Here is a 23,560-nt window from a genome sequence, read left to right on the forward strand (position 1 = left end):
TGGGTAATGGGCTTAAATGAGGGAGACCCAAGTCCAAAATAATTTGTTATATTTTATTTATTTACTTTAATTATTTAATTATTTAATTAATTAATTAATTAATTAATTTTTTTTTTTCGTTTTCGTTTTTTTTTTCGTTTTAGTTTTTTTTTTTTCGTTTTAGTTTTTTTTTTTTTTTTTCGTTTTCGTTTTTTTTTTTTTTTTTTTTTTTTTTTTTAGGAAAAATGAAGGGTAAATTTTGGGGTATTACACTTCCTCCATATCTATCATGCATCTACCTGTTTCTAAGAAAGGTCTGCCCAGAATCAGAGGTATCTCTTCATCTTCTGGCATTTCCAAAATTACAAAATCAACAGGAAAAACAAATTTATCAACTTTGACCAGAACATCCTCAATTACCCCAAAAGATCTCTTCACTGAGTGGTCATCAAATTGAAGTGTCATTCTGGTATCTTGAACATTTCCAATTCCTAGCTTCTTGTAAATAGACAAAGGCATAAGGCTAACACTAGCCCCTAAATCAATCAGCGCCCTTTTAAAGGACCTATCTCCAATGGTACATGGGATGGTCACAGAACCTCTATCTGGCTTCTTCACTGGAATCTTCATACCCTGCAAAATAGCACTACAAGTTTCAGTTAGTATAATTGGGTCAGTGTCAGTGGTGCGCTTCTTCGAGATGATGTCTTTCATGAATTTCGCATAGATAGGCATCTGCTCGAGTGCCTCAGAGAATGGAATATTGATTTCTAATTTCTTGAACAACTCCATGAATTTCTGAAAATTTTTCTCATCTTGCTTCTTCTTTTTGTTTCTTTGTGGGAATGGAAGCTTAATGATGGGTTTTGGTTCAGGGATCTTTTCTTGTACCACCGGCGGTATTACAATTTCTTCCTTAGGTGGTGTCTTATTTTCTAAGATTTCCAGGTCCACTTCAAGCAACTGATCTTCTTCTTCATCCTTCTTCTTACGATCTTCAACAGATCTTCTGCTTCTTGTTGTTACCGCACTCACATTATGGTGCTCCCTTGGATTTGTCACTGTTGCACTAGGTAATGCGCCCGGTGTTTGAAAATTTGTTATCTGTTGTGCTATCTGACCCAATTGAATCTCCAGATTTTTAATGGATGCATTGGTGCTCTTCTGATTATTCCTAGTTTCTTCCTGAAATTGCATATTCTGAGTCGCCATCTTCTCTATAGCAATCTCCCAATCCGCTTTCTTTGGTACTTGTTGCTGATAAGGTTGCTGTTGCGATTGATATTGTGGTTGGTAAGGTGGTTGTTGTTGTGGAGGTCCTTGCTTCTGAATATCACCTTGCTGATCTTTCCAAGAGAAATTAGGATGATTTTTCCACCCCGGATTATACGTATTTGAGTAGGGATTATTCTGCCTCAGGTGATTTATAGCTTGCACTTGTTCTGCGGTTGCAACACAATGCATGGTAAATTGTGGTCCACTACAAATCTCACAAATCATAGTCTGAACCGGTTGAACTTGAGCAACAGTCTGGGTACCTAAATTCATCGCTTTCAGTCTTCTTTCAACCTCAGGTGCAATCTGGTATTCCATTTTCACTACCTGATTTGCTAGTTTCAAGTCAATTTTTCCCTCTGGCTGATTCACAGTACGGTCATATAATTCCAAATGCTCATTCGCTGCAATAGCTTCGATGATCTTTTTGATACTGGTTGCTGTTGAAAAATTAGAAGAGCCGCCAGCAGCTGTGTCAATGAGTTGCTTCGATCTCATCTTCAGCCCGTTTACAAAATTCTGCATTTGTTCAGTTGCATCCAGATTATGTGTAGGACATGCAACTAAACATCTCTTGAATCTTTTGTATGCATCCCCAAGTGTCTCTCCGTCTTTCTGTTTAAAATTCACAATGTCATACCTCTTACGGATATACACAGAAGCAGGAAAATACTCGTTCAAGAATGTTGTTTCCATTTGTTGCCAAGTAGTAATGCTTCCTGCAGGTAGGGAATAGAACCATTCCTCGGCATCCTCAGATAACGTGAATGGGAACATGACCAATCTCTTTGCCTCTTCAGAATGCCCATCAATTTTTAATGATGTAGTCATAGTCAGAAACCTCTGCAAATGCTTGTTTGCATCCTCATTGATCTTTCCTGAAAAAGGCTTGCTTTCTAACTAACGGATAGTTGAGGGATGTAGCTGGAAGTGAGCAACATTAACAGGTTGGTTAACAATGGTCAACCGCACTGTTGGGTTGTTCTCTCTGCCATAGTCACCTAAAAGTCTTTCCGCTGGAGGCGGGTCTGAAGCCATGTCAACAGTGTCTGGATGTGAATCTGTGTCTGACTCAGATTTTTCGGAGTGAACAGAGATTGGTTCTGGATGGGAATCTGGTTCTTCGGTGTCAGAGTTTGCCAGTTTTTTCCTTCTAGCTTCTCTGAGCTTTGCGCGCAATGTCCTCTCTGGTTCTGCGTCAAAATGAAAATCAGCTGAGGCCTTACCTCGCATGCATAGATTAGACAAAAATCAGTTATAATAACAATAAAAATAAAATTAAACAATAAATAAAATTTTGGATGCAGAGCAACAAAATTCTAATTGAAAATAAATTAATAAACTCTATTATCTTTGGCAGTCCCCGGCAACGGCACCAAAAACTTGATGGGAAAATAGCAAGTGTACTATTTTTCTCACTGTAGTAATAAAAGGGAAATTCCCCGTTTGTCGATCTCAAGGACTGCTTGACGATACAGAGTTTATAGATTGTTTCAATTAGACAAAAGCCTTTGGTTTTTGTGTTGTGAGTAGTTATACTACCAATTGCAAATAAATAAAACAAGTAAAAAGGTTGAACGAGAGACAACTTAGAGTAGATTGCTAGGGTACGGTGAATGAAACTTCCTATAACAGATACAATTTATGAAGGCTATGACAATAATCTCGTCCGATTGATTCCGATCCTCAAGGGTATCTATTCCTAAGTCCTTAGTGAAAAGACATTTGATTATGTAACCTAATTACTATGTCCATAAATAATTAAGTTCATACTCAAGTATTCGAATATCAAGAATTTCCGGTCAGATAGAAAATCCCTAGTCCTAGGTGATTTTTACTATCCAAAGTTCTTATACAAATCAATGAATAATTGCTGTCCAGCTTAAACTATTCATATAAATCATCATTCTTTGGTCCGACGAATAAAGCATAAAGAACGGTAATAAGAACAAATCAATTGAGAAAAAGAAATAGTCAATGCATTCACAAACATAAAATCTGTCACATTCAGAATCAGGGTCACCCCCCTAGCAATGGGGGGTTTAGCTACTCATAATAGAAATAAAAACAAAGATGAAAATTGTTGTCATTACAGAATTTCTTGAGGAATCAATCTTCAATCGTCGAAAAACTCTTGAACATATGAATCCTCCGATAATCCTTGAGTCTCCAGCTCTCAAAATGCGTCTTTTTTCTCTCCAAAATTGTCCAACCCTTCGAAAATCGTGGTTTCCCCTCTAAATAGCTATTCAGTTGGACTTTTCCTGATTTTGGGCTTCATACGCGTATTGCCCAGTCTCATACGCGTACTGCACGTAAGATAGCCTCTGATACGCGTATTGCCCAGTCTGGTACGCGTATTGCCCAGTCTGGTACGCGTATTGCCATTCTGGTACGCGTATCACCAGAAGCTTGTCTTTTTGCCAGATTTTCCATCCCTCTGGTCATATACGTATGCTACGCGTACTGGGAAGGTCCATACGCGTATCATGTAAGGCCATACGCGTATGGACAACAGGTTCTCCAAGAATTGATTTTTTCTTCCGTTTTCTTGCTCGGGCTTAATTTCGCATCTAACGTTTGATTTCCTGAGCTTCCAGACTAGTTTTTGACCTGCTAACATACCCAAAAGTGTAAAATATCCTCAAGAAACTCATAAGTAACAACACACTTTATATTATAGAATTGAGCTTATATCTAACTAAAAATGCTTCAGTTTACATAGTTTACCTGACTTATTTACGGTTAAATAGTGAAATGTCTAGCATAAATGGTGACTGATCATTATCGCCAAAAGGACGATAATAAGTCGACAATCACCATCACCAAAAGGATGAAGGTAAGGTCAAACGATAACACTTGTTACCACCAAAAGGATGATAATAAGCCGACACAAACTTAATGATCGCCATCACCAAAAGGATGAGGGTAAGATCAAAACAAAACCCGTTATCACCAAAAGGATGATAATGAGCATACAACGCAATTGATCACCGTCACCAAAAGGATGAAGGTAAGACCAATCAACAAAACTTGTTATCACCAAAAGGATGATAATAAGTCAATAGTCACCATCACCAAAAGGATGAAGGTACTACAAACAACAGAACTCGTTATCACCAAAAGGATGATAATGAATCGACAATCACCATCACCAAAAGGATGAAGGTGAGATCATAACTTCAAAACTTATTACCACCAAAAGGATGATAATAAGTTATAATAACTTCAAATATTGCTGACACCAGAAGGATGACAGTGGGAATGGACTTTCCAAATGTCACCATCACCAAAAGGATGATAGCTTAAACCAAACTCCATAGTCTTTATCACCAAAAGGATGATGTTTAGATTTAATTGGACGTCATCACCAAAAGGATGATGGTTGGACCAGAATGACAAGGATCCTTATCACCATAGGGATCGCCGACACCAAAAGGATGACGGTGGGCTGTAATAGTTGCAGAGGTCGCCATTCATCAAAAGGATGAAGGTTGAACCAAAACTTCAAGGATCTTCGACACCAAAAGGATGACAGTAAGATCATAAATGTCAAGGATTTACCATTACCAAAAGGATAACGGTGATCGTAAACAGGGTGATGATTAATATTATTCCTCAATGGACTTTCACCAAAAGGATGATAGTGGGAAAAATATTGAAAAATAAGGCTACTGTCAAAGTTCAATAAACCCGATTTGTTGGGTAGCATTGGAACATTGTTGAGTAAGACTTGCTTGGGGTATTGACAACAAAAGGTTGCAAATCCAATATTCTCTGAGGAAATGTAGTTTCTGTCAACAAAAGGTTACAGGAAACGACTCATTGAGGGACGCTTAACGTGAAACAAGGTAAGTGTTTAAAGAAACAATGTTTGACTTAGTTGAGGAGAACATCTTATCAACAAAAGGTTAAAGGACGTAACTCAATGGGGAACGTCCGATAGTAGGTTAGGAAATCACTTAGGAAAAGTGACAATGACTCGACTGAGGGTTGGCCTGGATGCCCACGACTAAACCTTGGATCTTGATTCGTGTTATGTATATGAATGATATGTATGTATTATGTATGAGGTGATGCATGTTTGAATGCAAGGGATTATTGGTTTGATAGGGGTTGGCCCCCCTTTCAAAGGCGATGTACTTTTGGAAACCAATGTTGGTTGTATTTGTTTTTGTGTGGGTGTCAGCAAGGTGGGCTTTGGTTTTTTGGTACTGTCAATGTGGATTGGACCTTTGATTGGTGACAGGATCTGACTTCCCGACACTCGGTAGTTGATGATGTGATGAACACGCAATAGATGTGGATACTCTTGGTGCCCCAAGTTTGATCTCTTGCTGATATGTTGTGTATTTTCCTTCGAGAAGATCTCAGTTCTTCTTCTGAAGATTTTGGCCAGCCTGTGACTGAGCATAGCGACGTGATCAACGCATGATGATTATGCCTTTGACGTGCTGCAAGGTTTCTTGTCAAGGTATGATGTTGCCTTGGCATAAACTTTCAACGTTTGGTTGTGAATTCAAGCAGTTACTAGTGTCTGACGCAATCTGCTTGACTGACTTGAAGATATGAAGGGAGTTTTACCTCTTGCAACTTGTCTTGCCCTCTAATTAGCCTTTGAGGGACCTGCCCCAGGCGTACTGAGTACTGAAGTGTTTTTCCTCCCTGATCAACCGATGTTTGGAGATTTGTCTTATACTGACTACTTCTTAAGTCAATATGATAAAAAAGATGCCGTGCCTCTGATTCACAGGATGGTCTGGATTCGTGTCAGCACCAACGATTAAGTGCCTCTTGAATTTCCCCTTGTTGGACTTTCCTCGATGTCAAGTACTGACTGACAATTAAGAATTGTTATCCAAGAAATGGTGATTTTAATGCAACAGTTATGCAAGTTTTGAAAGATAATCATTCACTCGGGAGTGTTGTGGTAGTGGGTGGCGAGTGGACCATGAGTCCAAACGCGGTGCTTGATTTAGCTAGTGTGTGAGTTATATAGTGAGAAGAGAAGATTAGCAAATATCTAGGAGCCAGTTTACTCAACCTTGCTATAGTATACTTTCAGAATAAACCCTACTTCAATTAGGTCTTTTGAGGGTTGTAACGTGGCTTGGTTCATGGTTATTGAAACAAAAGGATATAAGGCTCAAAGTTTATTTTAACCCACCCCTTCTTCATGATAATCTCCAATCCTATGTTCAGTTAATTCACACCCATTCGTCTTTTGCAGGATAAAGATGGTGATTCAAGGTCTCTTGGAATGGCAGCCACCTTATTTTGTTTTTTGGATGTCGGTGACCCTTAGATTTTGGTATGGTGGTCACTGAATCTTGTTTTGTTTTGTTGAGGACTTTTTTTCTTTCGATTTTTGTTTTGATCCCTAACTTTTGCATGGACTGCTTTGTTTGAAGCTTTAATCCATCGGGGTTGCCCCTGTTTTTTGCCTAAGTCTCCTTTCAGGGTGTTGGACTTAGCGGGCTCTTCCTTTGACTTTTTTGGAAATTGTGACTGCCAAGTCACCGGTTATTGAAGAACAACCGACATAAAATTTGGATTTGATGGTTCCTTCGACACTTCAGGATATGTGCAAAGAATATCATGTGGTTGATCTTTGTATGAGATATTTCATATTTGTAATTCGTATGTGTAGTCAAATCAACTGAACACTACCCTGGCCTAGGTTAAGCGTAAGGGTTTTATAGATTCGAAAGAAACTCCTACTTCTAGGCTCGAAGTGGTTGACTAGGGATTAACTCCTTATCTCTCCAGTGTTTGGGGATTTGAAACAATGCCTGTACATCATTAGCAGGATTTTATCCGAAAGCATTCAATCAGCAATTATGAGTATTTTGTTTTCGTCATCCTCCTTCCAACATTTACTAACAATAGTGCGATAAAGGAGGTGAAGTGGAAAAGTATGTGTTTTTGCTTTTGCAAATGTGATAGATGAGTGAATATGAAAGATTGATTCAAAGCATGCATAATCATCCCATTAATAAGACTAAATAAAAATAACAATGTTTAAAGCATACAGTACTTAAACAATCAAGAACAAATTACAAGAATGCAAAAATGGTAAAAATGTCATAATGACCGCCTTCATTCAAATGAACAGGCCTTTATCTTTGGATTCTTCAGTGGAATGCTCTGCTGATCAGGTTGGCGAGGAACATTATCTTCGAGCTTCACTCGACTCTGCATGCGCTGGCATGGGGTTTGTTGCGACGTTTGGCCTCACTGGCGTGAATGTAAGTGCCTTACTATCAATCAGGTTCTGGACCTTATGCTTGAAAGCCTTACAGTTCTCTATTGTGTGCCCTGGGACACCCATGTGATACTCACAGTGAGCATTGGCGTCGTAGCCTGGAGGGTAAGGTGGAGTTGCAGGTGTTATCTCCTTCAGAACAACCGATCCATCCTTTAGCAGGTAGGGGAGGATCTTGCTATATGATACCGGCAAAGGATCGAAATGTCTTTCAGGCCTCTTTGCCCTCTGCTGGTTAGGTGGACGTGGTTGAGCACGTTGATGTTGATTCTGATGTTGTTGTTGGTAAGCTGGTTGTTGATAAGGTTGTTGATACGGTTGCTGATAGGGTGGCTGATATGGTGTCGGGATGACCGCGGAAACCTGATCATACGGCATAGGAGCATATGGACGTGTCCTATATCCTCCCCCTCCCATTATGGCATTGGTCTGCCCTTCTGGATTCTTTGGGATATTGGGATAGGGTTTCTTCATCCCACTTAAAGCGTTAGCGGTGCAGGGTAACTTTCCCTTCTTGGTCTGGCTTTTGATTCGTTCTCCTACAGAGACCACCTCAGCAAAAGTTGGGAAACTGGACCCTACCATCTTTTCCATGTACTGGGTGTGCAGGGTTCCCATAAACATGTCAATTAGCTCTTTGTCAAGGAGAGGAGGTTGGACACGAGCTTCTAGCTCTCTCCCCCGCTGAGCGTATTCCTTGAATGACTCGTTATTACGTTGAGTCATGTCTTGCAGCTGTGTGCGATTGGGTGCTAGATCCGTGTTGTACTGATAATGTCTGAGGAATGCTTCAGCAAGGTCTCTCCATGACTGGACCTGACCCCTCTCTAGTTGCATATACCACTCCAAGGATGCCCCACTGAGACTATCTTGGAAGTAATGAATCAGGAGTTGATCATTACTGATGTGGGCAGCCATCTTGCGGCAGTAAGCTCTGAGGTGTGTTCTTGGGCAGCTGATTCCTTTGTATTTGTCAAAGTCGGGGACTTTGAATTTTTGTGGAATCACGAGTCCTGGCACCAGGCACATGTCAACAGCGTCCAAACCGGGAGTAGTGTGAACCTCCAAGGACTTGAACTTTTCTTCCAAAGCATGAAGTCTATCAACAGCTGGGTCTGGGAGACCTCCAATAACAGGTTTGACGGGTTGTGGCATGAAGAAGGCGTCATATGGATCTTCATCACCCATCATGGATCCATGGCGAGCAGATGTAGCAGAGTGCTCATGGGGGTTCATGTTGACCATTGGGATCGGAATATGGATCGGTTCTCCTCTAGGCTGATTAGGGTTACCATCAAGGTTAGTTACTTCAGGGATGCTAAGCGATGGCGATCCAAACTGAATAGCAACTCTTCTGGCTTCGACACTAGTCTCAGCATCCTTTTCCTTTTGGGCCAAGAGTAACATGGTTTCCAGCAAGCGATCCATCTTTGCCTGCATGGAGTCAATGTCGGTCCTCATTGAAACTTGGTTGGCTTCAAGCTGTTCGAGTGTCATCTTGTAATTGCAGCGTGTCTCGTACCGGTGTCGAGTAGTCAGCGTTTACTGGACAAAGGGTAGAATATGGTGTAAGCTTTTGTTTCTGGAAGATGAAATGCAATGCATGTTTATGATATGCAAATGCATGAAATTGTGCCATGTTCTTCGGAAAGGAATACAGACTCAAGATCATTCATATGTCGAGTACAGAAGTATGGATTTCTATGATTACTAGAAATTCCCAAAGGTAGGTTCTAAAGTTATGTTTTCAAGGAAGGAACTTAGACTCACGGATCAAGTTCAAAACTTCCTCGCAGTGATGGGCTGGCCACATTGTGATGGGAGTTCTGAAATGATCTAATCTAAGTGGGATTCTCGTATTGTACGAACAGGGTGTACACCCTTCGGTTCAATACTACATAATCACCGATTATGAAAACAAAACTTGGTTTTAAGGCGAGGTCCCTAGAGTCACGGATCGTGTTTAGAACCTCCACCGCAATGATGGGCTAGCCATATTGTGATGGGAACTCCAAACAGATCTACTCTAGGTGGAGTCTTCGTATTGTCCCAATGAGGTGTACACCCCCCGGTTCAATACTACACAACTCTGGGTTCTAAGTTTTTTCTCGAAGCTCGGGTATGAAGCTTATCTCACAACATATACCAAGTCCCATATCAAAGTATCAACACATTACATACAACATAAGTAATTAAAATTAAATACAGAGAGATAAATATAGAAAGAAAGAATATCTTCCAACGGTCATAGCAAAATCAGACTAAGTTAGGCTAGACTCTCTCTTGCTTGGAGAAGGTTCCCCAACAGAGTCGCCAGTCTGTCGCACCTCAAAAAATGATGATAATGCGATCCCTCGCGATAGGACGCGGAAAAAATGTTGTTCGAAAACAGAGTCGCCACCGAACTTTATTCATTCCAATGAAGGAATAGGAAAATATTGAGAAAACCTCTAAAAAAAGAATAATGGTCGTCGCAACCATATTCGGGTTCGGGAGTCGATTACGTAAGGGGAAGGTATTAGCACCCCTTACGTCCGTTGTACTCAACGGGAACCTTTTAGTCTGATTTTGCTATTTGACTGTTAGTTGACTGTTAGAAAGGATTGACAGTGTTCTTTTGGAAAGAGTTTTGGTCACGCGGGGGTGACAGGTTGAATTGATGTGTTTGGGTGTTTTGGTTTGGTTTCGATCGCTCGGGGGCGAGAAATTAGGTTTAATTTATTTGAGATGTTTTTGGATAACGACGAAAGATTGAGCAATGTGGTGTACACCAATCGTTCAATTCTCTCGAGGAGTAATAAGGCGAACGCCTTTTATTCCCTTTTCGTTTGAATTATTTTGAAAGTTTGTTTGTGGATGTTGAATACGCACGGTAGTGAGGTGTACGCCTCCTACTTGCTTATTCAAGGAATAACGAGGCGTACGCCACCTATTCCTTTATCCAAGTTTATTTAACGTGTTTTAGTCGGAAGTCGATAATTTATGCAATATGGCGTACGCCAATTATCCAAATAATCGAGAGATGGCGAGGCGTACGCCTCCCATCTTTTATCATCCGAGGTTTAAATTGTAAAAGATATGTTTAGATGTTGTATTTGATTTGCGAAGATAGTTTGTATTTGAATTGGTAGGTTTGGATTTGTCGATAATTTGAGCAATATGGCGTACGCCAATTATTCAAATAATCAAGGAATGGTGAGGCGTACGCCTCCCATTCTCTATTGAAGTTTAAGTTATAAAGTTTGTTTTTGTGAAATTGTGTTTGACATAAAAGATGATTTGAGTTTATTCGATTGTGTTTTAATTTGATGACGAAGATTCGAGCAATGTGGCGTACGCCAATTATTCGAATAATCGAAAGATAGTGAGGCGTACGCCTCCTATCCTCTTTTCATCTGAAATATGGAATTACAAGGATTTGGAATTTGTCGAAATGATTTGAAATATTATGATTTGAAGTGTTGTGGTTTGAATAAGGTTTTAATTTGATGACGAAGATTCGAGCAATGTGGCGTACGCCAATTATTCGAATAATCGAAGGATAGTGAGGCGTACGCCTCCTATCCTCTTTTCATCTGAAATATGGAATTAAATGATTGTAGAATTTGTAGTTATGATTTGAAATAGTATGATTTGAAGTTTAATTGGGTGACAAGAACTTGCGCAATATGGCGTACGCCAATTATTCAAATGCTTGAGAAATAGTGAAGCGTACGCTTCCTATCTCCTTTTCAACCCAAGTTTATTTTAAAAGAGAAAATTCTTTAGAAGTTATATTTGATTTGAAAAATGATTTGAATTTGGAAATTAGATCTGATTTTGAAAAGTGATTTGAATTTGCGTGACTTAAGATTTAATCGGGTGGCAAGAACTCGCGCAATATGGCGTACGCCAATTATTCGAGTGCTTGAGAAATAGTGAAGCGTACGCTTCCTATCTCCTTTTCATCCCAAGTTTATGTTTGGAAGAGAAAATTCTTTTGAGATTGAATGGTTTGAAAAGTGGTATGAATTCGTGTTTATAAATGAAATGAATTTTATTTAGTGTATTATTTCATCTACTCGATTAATCAATAACCAAGTAGGTTTCATTGTAAGGAAGCCCAAGAGTAAGCTATGTGAGGTTGATGGCGATGCGAAGAGCAATCGACTTACAAGGGTGTTTAAAAATGGGCTCGATGTTGAATCGAGAATTGTATGATTTGTGCTTTTGAAATTGGTTTTGTATTGATGACAAAATGGAACGAAATGATGTGAAGTGATAATTGAAATTCGATTAAATCACTTGTCTAAAATAGTCAGAAATAATTATCAAATCTATTTGATTTAAACCAAAGATTCGAGATGGTTTAAATTAATTATTAGGATTAACTAATTTAAACAAATCTTGATTAATCAATTAATTAAATAAAAAAAATGATCGAAATAAGTGAACCACAATGTGCTCAAACCAATTTTCACGAGATGACAACATACCTAATATCATTCGCAAAAATCCTAATGTGGCAAATATTATATTACTGTATTGAAAATTGAGCGGTATATTGACATGAAATTGTCGAATCCGGGAGTCAAAAATAAGTCTAATTAAATAAGGAGATGAAATAATAATTAGTAATAAACCAATAGCAGGAGGGGTGCAAGCAAAGCACAGGAGGGTGATGGTACCCAAACCATTAATTGGGTCAGGCCCAAAACACAATCCAATTACCAAAACTCACTTAACTATACTAATCATGTAGTTAATCCCTATTAACAAATGCATAAAGAAGAAAAGAAAAAAAACAAGTTTAGCACAAGATTTTCTCAAACAGTCAGAAGAGGCAAGGAGTTTTTAAAGCTGGATCACCTAATCCATCGCTTTAGTACCTACACATCCCCAGCAGCACAAATCACTCAATGGATCGCTTCAAAACCCACTTATAAATCACGTTGTTTGCAACTTTCACACTTATGTTAACTTCCCCTGCATCGTCCATGTCATGATCGTCTCCGCCTTCATGATGATGCATCGTCGGCCACGGAACTCAGCGCAAAGATGGTGATGATGAAGTTTGAAAACTTGTACTGTATAGCTACTGGTGATGGTTGAGTTGCAACATTTGTTGACAGGGATGATTCGGTTTAAATATGGGGAGGTTATGTACCAAAAAAACTTATTCAAGCATTATAATGAGTCGGGTTTGCTGGCGGTTGTAGCTGTTGGGGGTGGAAGGAGATTTTCGGTGAGGGTTTCGTGGTGGTAGATCGGAGAGAAAAAGGGTCGCGATTGGGGTTTCGGTGATGAGTGGATGACGAATCGAGGGTCAAGGAAGGATGGGTGTGTAGTTAGCAGTGGTGGAGGGTTGATTTAGGTGAAGAAGATGAAGGTGTGAGGTGAGGTAGGGTTAATGGAGACGGAGGAGGCGGATGTATGAGGGTTAGGGTTGAAGTGGGATTTCAGCAGGGTAACAGTATCTTTCTTCCCCTTCCTTTCAATCGATTTGATCCCCCTTTTATAGAGTGAAGTGAGTGGCAAAATCCATGAGCTGTCAAGAGATCATGAGAATCATTCCGTTGGAAGGAAAATTCTCTTTAGATTTTGTGGTCCCTGAATGAGGTACGTCTGTATTTGTTATTGGAAAATCTCTCTAGATGCGTATTGATTTTGTTTTTTTCACTGCTGTAAAATACCTACGTGTATGGTAAGGGACTTCTCTTTTTACTGTCTTGTAACTCTTAGTTTTTCACAGGTTCTCATCATGATTTGGTGTCTGCTTAAGTTCTGCATTACTTTCATGCTTGATGCGTGTTGCGTTTAACCTACTCATCTCTATGTTACTGCAGGTGCATCCCAATTCAATGGTTGGCTCAAGGCAAAGCAGTGAGATTTAGCAGGTTTTGTGTGAGGATGCCATCGTTTATCATTTTGTACTGTCGTTTATAACTTGGAATGAATGTGCTTTGCATGGTTGAGTGGATTAAATTGAAGCTAGGAGTTGATATCTGTTTCAGGGCTATTTACAGGTTCATCCCAATGCCTGAAATTGATTTTAAATGCTGCATTTGTTCATGACTCGGTCTGTTGATATGCAATGTGTTGTTCCAGGTCCAAAGTTTGGAATTGTTTTAACCATGCTACCGATCATGACTCAAAAAGGCATTTGGCGTGTTTGTGGTATGCAGGTACAAGGATAATTTAGAAAACCATTTTCTCACTTGGAAGTAGCATTAGATCAAACACGTACCATAGCCGTCGACACACATTATCAAGCTTGGAGATCATTTCTTGTAATACGATCGGTCTGTTTGTGTATAGGGCTTAAGTGTGGTTTGTGTTTTGGTGAGGTAAGCTATACTTGGTTCGTTTTTGGATTGTGGATGTATTCACTCAACTATGTTATGTTGTGGTTTCATGCTCATGACTTGTGGTTGTTTTGCAGGTTGGGACGTCATGTCGGTTTGGTTATGCAATTAGAGAAATGGTAAGTGACTTGCACTCTCGGAAATGGCTTTAATGCATGGTTGGTACCACTAATACATATTGCTGAATTTGTTGTTAACAGTGACACTACATTTGGTGCGAAGCGTATTGCCATTGCAACTAACTATTGCTGGTTATTGATTTTAATCTTGGACTGTTAGGGACGTCGATTTTAGCTTGGCATTTTGTTGCTGCAGGTTCTACAGGTGCTGCATCGTGAGTATGCATGGTTCTTGATACTAACCAAATGGCCCTGCAATGGATTTCTATCCTGCCATGCGTTCGGTTATTCGCGGCTGCCACTTTAGATTTTTTTGAAGGAGTGTTGATGCATCAACGACAATGTTGGTTAACAGGGTAGTTAGCTCAAGTTAAAGACACAGTTGCAGGTTATAAGTCGGTTGTGATTTACCCTTTCAGAACAATCGGTAAGGTTGTACATACCACAGGTAACACAATTTTAGTAATGTATGTTTCCTGTTCGTACTTGAACTGCTGTGAGTTATGATTTGACCAGGGCCACTTTGTTGCTGGTTCTTTTAAAACTTGTAGCTTTCCATATGCTTTTGTGCACTTTTATCCTTACGCACCTGTATTCACACTCACATTGTCGGCATGGCGCTGCTAGCTCTTGGATATATAGGTCACCGCATGACACGGGAGCGAATCTGTCATAACGTCCTTGGAAACCAATGTAATGAGGAACCTGAGAAACTGTCACGGCCAACTGATGGATTATTTTAGCTTTAGAATCTTATTTCTTTCCTTTGTCTGGGTTGTAACATTAGCGCATCACGGTTTGAAACGCATATGTGTCGGTCGATCTTGAAACAACTGATTTGTATGCCGTAGTGTTAGTTTGAAAAAATGAAAAAATGTAATTTTAATGTGTGAACATGTTTTGCCAATATACTGCACTTGCAGTTTCAAACATAAACCATGCAGTTTCAAACATAAACCATAATAAGCCAAGGGTCTTATGGCAGAATAACAACAGGATGTGGGGTTCTTGTATTTATGGATTTGGGCTTTTTGTGATTCAAATTTTTTCTTAATCTTTCATGCGAGTGGACATTTCTACCTAGCATTTGTGTCTTGAGCGAAATGAATAATGCGTGAAATTTCTTATGAATGAAAATGCATTGATGTACCTTAGTCTCTTGTGAGTCATGTGTGAGTGGAGGTATCTCTTAATTTGGGCAACACCACCATAATCTAAATGGACATTTTATGGACCAAGTACTTATGGTAATAACAATGGCAAGAAGTGGAATACCCTAAACCAAATTAAAATATGCAAAACATGGATCATGTGTCCCCCTTCTTTTAAAAACAAATGGACTAGTTCAATCATGTACTCATAACCAATCGAAAGGACCTAATCATATGGTGCACATGTGGTAGCATGAGGTTTATAAAATTAATAACAAGAAAATCCACAAACAAGGACTCTTGTACAATAGGTTGAGTGACATTTTCCCAAGTTACAATACTAAGTCACAATGTCATGAAGGAAGGCACGGAACATGACTAGGGTTTATGGACATTTGATCGAGCAGGGATCCCTTTACGGGAATTTATGCATCATGCTTTTTGTTTGTGAAATGCTAAAATCTTTTTAACATGCCCGGACAAAATTGGGGTATGACAGTTACGCAAGGGGAAGGTATTAGCACCCCCTCACGTCCATCGTACTGGACGGGATCCATGCTCAAAAGAATAGAATAAGGTTGCTAATAAACTGCTCAAAACTGCACAAACTGGAATACAACAGGTGGAAGACGGAAGAAAGGTGACTCAGCAGGATGTCGCATCCTAGGCCTACGTAGTTTGTCAGAGACAAACATCAAAGTCGATGTAGTTCGGGGAAATGGGAAACATGCTTGCTAGGACATCACATCCTATGCATACGTATCTTCTCTAACCAGAGAAAGAATCAGAGCACTCGTAGCTCGGCTAACGCACACCGAAACAGAACGCTAAACAGAGACGTTGAGACGTCACAGCAAACACAAGCAGGAAACCGAATGCCAATAGAGGGGCTTACATCAGACTCCGAACAAACAACAAACAAACGGGAAACCGAATGCCAATAGCTGGACTTACATCAGACTCCGGACAAACAACCAACAAATGGAGACAGGAAACCGAATGCCAATGGATGGACTTACATCAGACTCCAAACAGACACACAAACAAACAGGAAACCGAATGCCAATGGTTGGACTTACATCAGACTCCAAACACACACACAAGAGGGTGGAAAAAGAAAAGAGTGCCCGGAGAGATCAGCTCAATCTTCTGCCTACGTATCTCATCTGGTATGAGAATCAGGGCGACGTAGTTCCCCTTAACAGGGAAAAAACTATCCTAACCAGAGACTAGGGAGATAACAGACTAATAGGGAGACTACGACTCGAGCCTAGAAGTTGTCATGAAAATGATCCCTAAGTTGAGGTCTCTAATCAGAACCTAACTCGCACAGGAAGCAAGCTAGCCTAAACAACAAGTAAACAAGCACAAGTGAACAGGTATCACACACTATATGCAAACAAGCGGCTCATACAAGGTTGGGCTTTAGTCAAGGGGTCATATCAACCTCGACAAACAAGCCAACATTGTAGGGGTATGATGAAGCTCTTAACCACTGACATTGACCGTCAGGGTGAGCAGATGAAAGGTAATGAGGGTTAGACCTCATAGCTCTTAAACCGGGCCTGGGTGAGCTTTGAATCAATGAAAACATGGGGATCCAGAATGAGGGACCCTACTCCACTTGACTGACTCTATATACAGGATCTTGGGTTAGGTTCAAGAGCATCAGCACGTAGTGTGAGCATAGTGAACGACTCAATGATTAACAGGGGACTGACTGCTAATCCCTTCTATCTGTCAATTGCCTCTTCACTTAGGAGGACTTAAGTAACATGCCTCGACAAGGAGGTCTTGAGCACAAAAGTAAACAAACACAGTCATTGCCTCTTAAGGAGGACTTCAGCCAAGTGTCTGCCAAAAGAAACGACTGGGCTTCCAGATTACATGAAGTTAGAGAATGGTTACCTAGGTGGTATGCCAACCACAAGCCTAGCAAAGCTCACGCAATGAGCTAAAAGCGACTAATGTACCTATACAAAAGCCAAACAATCAGTATTCACATTCAGACAAATCAAACAGACAGTCAACAGTGGTTCTATATGTACACAAGTCAAGCTCTATGTGCAAGCATTCAAGTGATTCCACCACACTCAATGAACCTACAACACAAAGGATTAGTGCACAAAGTAATTTGCATCTCATGAAGTGAGATCACATCAACCATTAGAGTTAATTGCTTGAACCTAAAATGCAAAGCTCAAAAGGTGAGTACAAACCACTAGTGCAAAGACTAGGGTCAAAGGCAAAGCAAAAGGTCAAAACAGAAGTTGATTTTCAACATGAAGCACATTTGATCAAGCAAGAACATGTCATAAAAAGGACCGAACTCAAATCATAAGGCAAAGGCTCCAAGTGAACAAGATAAGGCAAAGGCACACAATGTGATCAACAATTGGACATACAAATGAGAAAATGCACATTAAAACAGAAATGAATCCAATGATCATGAAATTTTTTGTGTGAACTCAACATGTTAAACACAAGCCTCATGCAAAAAATTAGAATCATAGGATGTCAAATGACCTAGGAATGAAAATGAGCAAGATCCTCATCCAAATGTGTGACACAAATTGTCACACCATGTATTCATGTGTCTAAAACAGAGATGGAAAATGCTAAAAATGCCAAGCAAAAGCCAAAAGATCATGTCACATGTATAGAATAGGCATGTCAAATTTGCATACATATTCAAACATCAGTTCACATTCAAAAATCCAGAAACAATCAAATCATACAAATGACATCTAAAAATAATAGACATCAATACAATCATGTAGAAAAAAGAATGGCTTAAATTGGATAATCATGCTATTTTTTATGAATTTTGGAAATTGAGTGAAAATAAAGGAATTAACATGAAAATAAATGTGAAAACAAATGAAAAGAAAATTGGAACATGTCATAGCTGGGTGTTGAACCTAGGCTCTCAAGGTTATAGGCGCGCTCAGGTAAAACAAAATTAATTGGAATTAATTGGAAATGTGCAAGCAGGTGGTTTCGAACTCATGTACATGAGGTTCAAGGAGCGATTCAAAGAAAACAATTAACAATCCAAAATAACGCCAGCCAAGATCGAACCATGGACACAATGGTTGCAAGCGCGTTTGTAGCTGAAACGCAGTCGTTTGGCAAGGCAGTGGGAAAAAGATGAAAAATAAAACAGCAATCGCGTGGACTCGAACTAGAGACATGGAGGTTACCAAGTGCTAACCCTAAGCTGAACCAGATGACGGAACAGTGTTTCCAGTCATCTTCCCCGGCCATACTCCGGCGAGCAACAGTGAACGTTCATATTTTTTTTTTGCAGATTTAAGCATGGCATACACCGTTGGAAAGGTCTCATTGAGAGCAACACGAATCTACCAATATCTAAGCCTAATTCTCAATAACAAACGCGAATCGAAGGAAAGAAAATTCATGCATCAAACTTGAATTCACCATAACTCATGCAATACTCATCCATTTTCAATAAAATTTATATCAGAATTCTCAGTAGTTAAAGACATACAAGATCATGGCAATAGAATTAAGAATAGTGAGATTCGATTTCTAACCTCTTGAAGAACAGAATGGTGATTTCGTGGATTCAAGGCTTCAAAGTGTCCAGATCCTCTCCTCTACTCTTGTTATGAAGCTTTATGCACGAATTGATGCTTGAAATGGCTTGGATCTAGCTCAAATTGCAACTTCCATGTTCATCTTCATGAGCTCAACTTGCTTGATTCTTGGCCAAAATCTTCAATCCACAGCTTGATCCCTACTAAATGACACTCAAGGAACACAATTATGCAAGAAAATTGAGGTGTTATGTGAAGAAAATTCAAATTTGGATTGAGAGAAAAATTTGGAGGGAAATGAGATTCTAGATCTAGAACTTGTAAAAACTGAACAATTCTGTTACAATTAAGCTTATATATGACATGTTAATTACTTTGCTAATGATAATTAGGCTTGGCTAATGAAAAGTTAATGAAAAATGAGGTGTATGACCAAATTGCAAAATGTGTGGTGCATGGAGAATTTTACACGTGAACAGTGCCATGTGAGTGTATAAAACCATTCAAAATCATTTCATGAACACAATTGGATTGGAATTAAGCATGTATAATGCACCAAATTTAAATTCTTCATTTTCCCTCCAAAAAGCTCATGCATGGCCAAATGATCATGTGATATTATTTCATGCAATGCAATGATGGATTTGGAAAGTATTGGTCATGAGAAGCAATATGCAAAAAGAGTGGTTCAAATTGGAGTTTTGGATCAAAAGTTATGGCACTTTGAAGTTTCATGTACACTTAGTGATTATTTGCTAATAACTTCTCAACCCTTCATAAGATGCTCATGATCTTGGACTTTTTGGAAATGGGAGAGAAAGATCTTCAACTTTCATGTTGACCAAAATTTCATTTGAAGCTTATTTGATGTTGGAAAGTCAAGTTGAATGTGGTCCAAAAACTTGCCATTTTTGGAAACTTGAAATTACAGGTGACTTTCCATTTTTGGAAACTTTTGATTTGGCTTCAAATTCTTCAATGTAGATGTTTGACATGATAAATAAACCTCTTTTGGACATGAATGAAGTGTCTCAAACCATTTCTCCACCTCATAGCCCTCAGTTGACTGTACAGTTGACTTGGATGGGCCTCAGATGACCTGGACATGCACTGATGACTTTGGGCCTTTACCACTTGGTAAAGTTGCTTCAAAATGAACCTTGGCTCATATAAGATCTTTAAATCATGTGGCCTTCATATCAAGGAAAAACTTGCTCCTTTTTGCACTGATGAATCCTCTTGATGCCAGTTCTTATTGATATGGTGCAATGCAATATGTAATGTGCAATATGTAATGTTAATGACCTAAAACATGAAATGAATGCATGAATGGGGGGTGCAAATTTGAGGTGCTACAACGTGGCATATGTAGACCATGACGTCACCATAGAATAATTTGATAGCATTGTTGCAAACATTACTGCTTGCAACAATCTGAGTTTCTGTGATGTTGATCTCCCTGAGGAGGGAAGAGACCACAATTTGGCACTTCACATCTCTATGAACTGCAAGGATGATGCCATGTATAATGTGCTGGTAGACACTGGATCATCGCTGAATGTGTTGCCAAAATCCACTCTTGCCAGACTTTCATACCAGGGGCCTCCCATGAGGCAGAGTGAAGTGGTCGTGAAAGCTTTTGATGGATCCCGCAAAACTGTGATTGGCAAGGTTGGGCTCCCAGTCAAGATTGGGCCTAGTGATTTCCAGATCACTTTCCAGGTCATGGATCTCCACCCATCATATAGTTGTTTGTTGGGCAGACCATGGATTCACGAGGCAGGCGCCGTGACATCCACCCTACACAAAAAGTTGAAGTTCGTTAAGAACAAAAAGTTGGTGGTGGTAGGGGGAGAGAAGGCTCTCTTGGTTAGCCATCTGTCTTCCTTTTCTTACATTGATGTTGAGGATGAGGTTGGGACGTGTAGCGGTGTATTCGTCGCTATATGATCTATTGGTTAAATCATAAGCAAAGCATACAATGAATTAGAGTCGCCACCGCACTTTTATTTATCCAAAGGACTGGCTAAAAAGCGAACAAAAGCCTAAGAAGTTTTACGCGTAGAAAACTAATAAAAAGATCAGAGAGTCTGGGTAAGGGGTAAATTACGCAATGGGAAGGTGTTAGGCACCCACTACGTCCTAGGTACTCCTAGGGAGCCCTTTTCACACTTGTTGTATAAATTGTTATTTGTTATGACATACATATTGTGCAAACATGATTGGGATGATGAGAAAAGAATATACAATTTTTATTGTTTTTGTGTTCGAACGGATGAACCCGTTGCCTACGTACCTTCCATCAAAGGTAAGGATCAAAACGCCGTAGTTCGGCTAAAAGATTTCCAAAAGTTAGTGGATTCAATTTTAAACACAAGCCTTAAGGTCTTACGTTATCCACGGGAGAAAACTCAACCTTTTACAAACAACAAGTCCACCATGTGAGAACAGCTTCAACTTGCTAGTGAGGGGTTAACCCTATAATAAGCAAGGAAGACTTACAATTCAATCAACTAAGGACAAATAGGTGAGATTGACATCAACCAACTAGGATAAATCAAACCTATAGCTCATGTATGAAAACTTAGCAAGAATGGACAAAGCCACAAAACAATTGAATGGGTGGAATTAATTGATTATGAGTATTCATGAAAGTAGGGTCAAAGTATGATTAAGATTAATTCAAAGAAGTATTATGAAATGGAGTTTGAAAAAAGTCAAGGACTTGGGGTCCAGGTTTTTAATTTGAAAGCATGAAGATGTTCGCACAATATCTATCTCAAGTTTTAAAAGTAATGTGTGAAAAGGTTTAGGACATAATGGGGATGAATGGATGAGGATGGATTGTAAAACTTCTTAGAAGGTTCACCTCTTGAAATCATATAGAAGATGATTCAAGTGTGTCCTTTGGAATTGGCAATGAGTAATAACAAACAAGCAAAGCAAAAGAAGAAAGTCAACAAAAGCGGATACCGGATGCCAATCACTGGACTTATACCAATCTCCTAAAACAGAACTGGATATCAGAGGCCACTCTATGGACTTATACTAATCTCCTCAAACAAAGAAATGAAAGTGGATACCGGATGCCAATTACTGGTCTTATACCAATCTCCAACAACAGAACAAACACTTGGATGTCAGATGCCAATCTATCTGGACTTACTCTAAACTCCAACATATGATCATGGGAAAGCAAATGCCAAATTACATGGATTTACAATTGCATCCTCACATACAACCAAACAATGCAACATATGATCATAGGAAAGCAAATGCCAACTTACAGGGACTTATAATTGCATCCTCACATACAATCAAACAAATGCATCAAGCAAAGATAAGATGAGTGACCAATGAAATGGTCTTATACTCACTTCCATATCATAGGAACAATGGCCGAAGGAATGGTCTTACAATTATCCTCAATGGGCAAACAACAATGATAATGTCACACAGACAAATGGAATGATCATGCAATAATGAGCCATTAATGATAATAAATGCATAAATCATGCAAGCAAACATGTGCATATGAGATAAGCAATCAATCAATGAAGTCATTCAGCACACACTATAACCAAACAATCAGGCTCACACAAAGGGTTAGACATTGAAGCCAACTGGAATGGGGTTAATGGTGCTCTTAACCTTGCCATTGAGGGGCTAAGGTGAAGCTGATGAAAGGATATGAGGGGTGTGCCTCATTGCTCTTATCCCTGGTCAGGGAGAGCATTTGAATATCAGAAGGTGTGGGAGTTCAGAAAGTAGGAACTCTTTCCATAGATTAGACTCTATAGATCTTGGGTTTGGATCTCAATGCTACAACCATGTAATGGGAGCAAGGAGAAGACTCACAGAATAGTAGGAGATAGGCTACATATCTCTTTGATCTACCAATTCCCTTATTTAAAGGACTTTTCCTGCTTGGGACAAATGTAAACACACACAAGCATTGCCTCTTAAGGAGGACTTCAGACAGTTGCCTGGCCAAGTAACAGGCCAGGTCTTCCAGACTACATGAAGATAAGGAACTATACCTCAATGCAAATTGCTATTAAAGCAAAGCAAAGCAAGTTCTTAAAGAACTAAGCAACTAATGGTACCTGAAACCAGTCAAACAGAATCAGTACACAACTCAAAGTTAAGGCAAAAGGAGATAAGGATTAACAGTCAAAATAATCAGGTAAATGTGCAATGCACAAGGCTCAAAGCATGTGAGCCAAGCAACCTACAAAACAAAGAAGTTAGTTCAAGATAATCAAATAAACTCAATCAACTTGTATAAGTTTCCTTAAGGCAATTGCTTCTCAACCTGAAAACATGAACTCAAACATGAGCAATATGACCACTAGGACAAGCCTAGGGTCAAAAGGGGATGAGAAAGTCAAAACAGCAAGTGAAATCCAATCAAAATCAAGTTCAAACAATTAATAAGCAAACTCAATTGGTTTCATGTTCATATCATTCACCATCATGATTTCATAAGCAAATTAGGTCAAAGCATGGCATATGAAAGCTCATAGAAGTCAACAGCAAGACTCACTTCAAAACCAATCATAAACAATTCAAAAAATTATCAAATAATTCATGATCAATCATAATCCATAACATGATATGCATATCAAATTTCAGCTCATTTGGATCAAGGGAAGTAGGGAAATGAAAATCAGAAAGGCAAGGCAAGTTTAAGCATGCTCAAAGAAGTCAACCAAACATGTACCAACTTCCAAAAATCATAAATCAGTGATAACATATGAGAAATGAATGGGATCAAAACCATGACAAAGCTGAAGATGTCTACTAATCACATGTCAAATTTCAAGTTCATCCAATAAAGTATGAGAATTTCACAAACAATATGAGA

The 23,560-nt window shown here is 39.3% G+C and overlaps 1 long non-coding RNA gene across 4 annotated transcripts; it reads left to right on the top strand.

Moving 5' to 3' along the window:
- Positions 1-12,116: 12,116 nt before the first annotated feature.
- LOC127105521 (uncharacterized) lies at positions 12,117-14,425 on the top strand. Of its 4 annotated transcripts, none has more exons than XR_007795028.1 (5): positions 12,117-13,117; positions 13,345-13,577; positions 13,684-13,845; positions 13,941-13,982; positions 14,179-14,425. It is a non-coding gene; the product is annotated as an uncharacterized LOC127105521 (long non-coding RNA). The 4 variants fall into 4 exon arrangements; XR_007795027.1 differs by having other exon boundaries at positions 13,345-13,524; positions 13,607-13,845; XR_007795026.1 differs by having other exon boundaries at positions 13,345-13,524.
- The last annotated feature ends 9,135 nt before the right edge of the window (positions 14,426-23,560 follow it).

The sequence above is a fragment of the Lathyrus oleraceus genome, chromosome 7 (assembly GCF_024323335.1).
Source record: "Lathyrus oleraceus cultivar Zhongwan6 chromosome 7, CAAS_Psat_ZW6_1.0, whole genome shotgun sequence".
In the NCBI taxonomy this organism is placed as follows: Eukaryota; Viridiplantae; Streptophyta; class Magnoliopsida; order Fabales; family Fabaceae; genus Lathyrus; species Lathyrus oleraceus.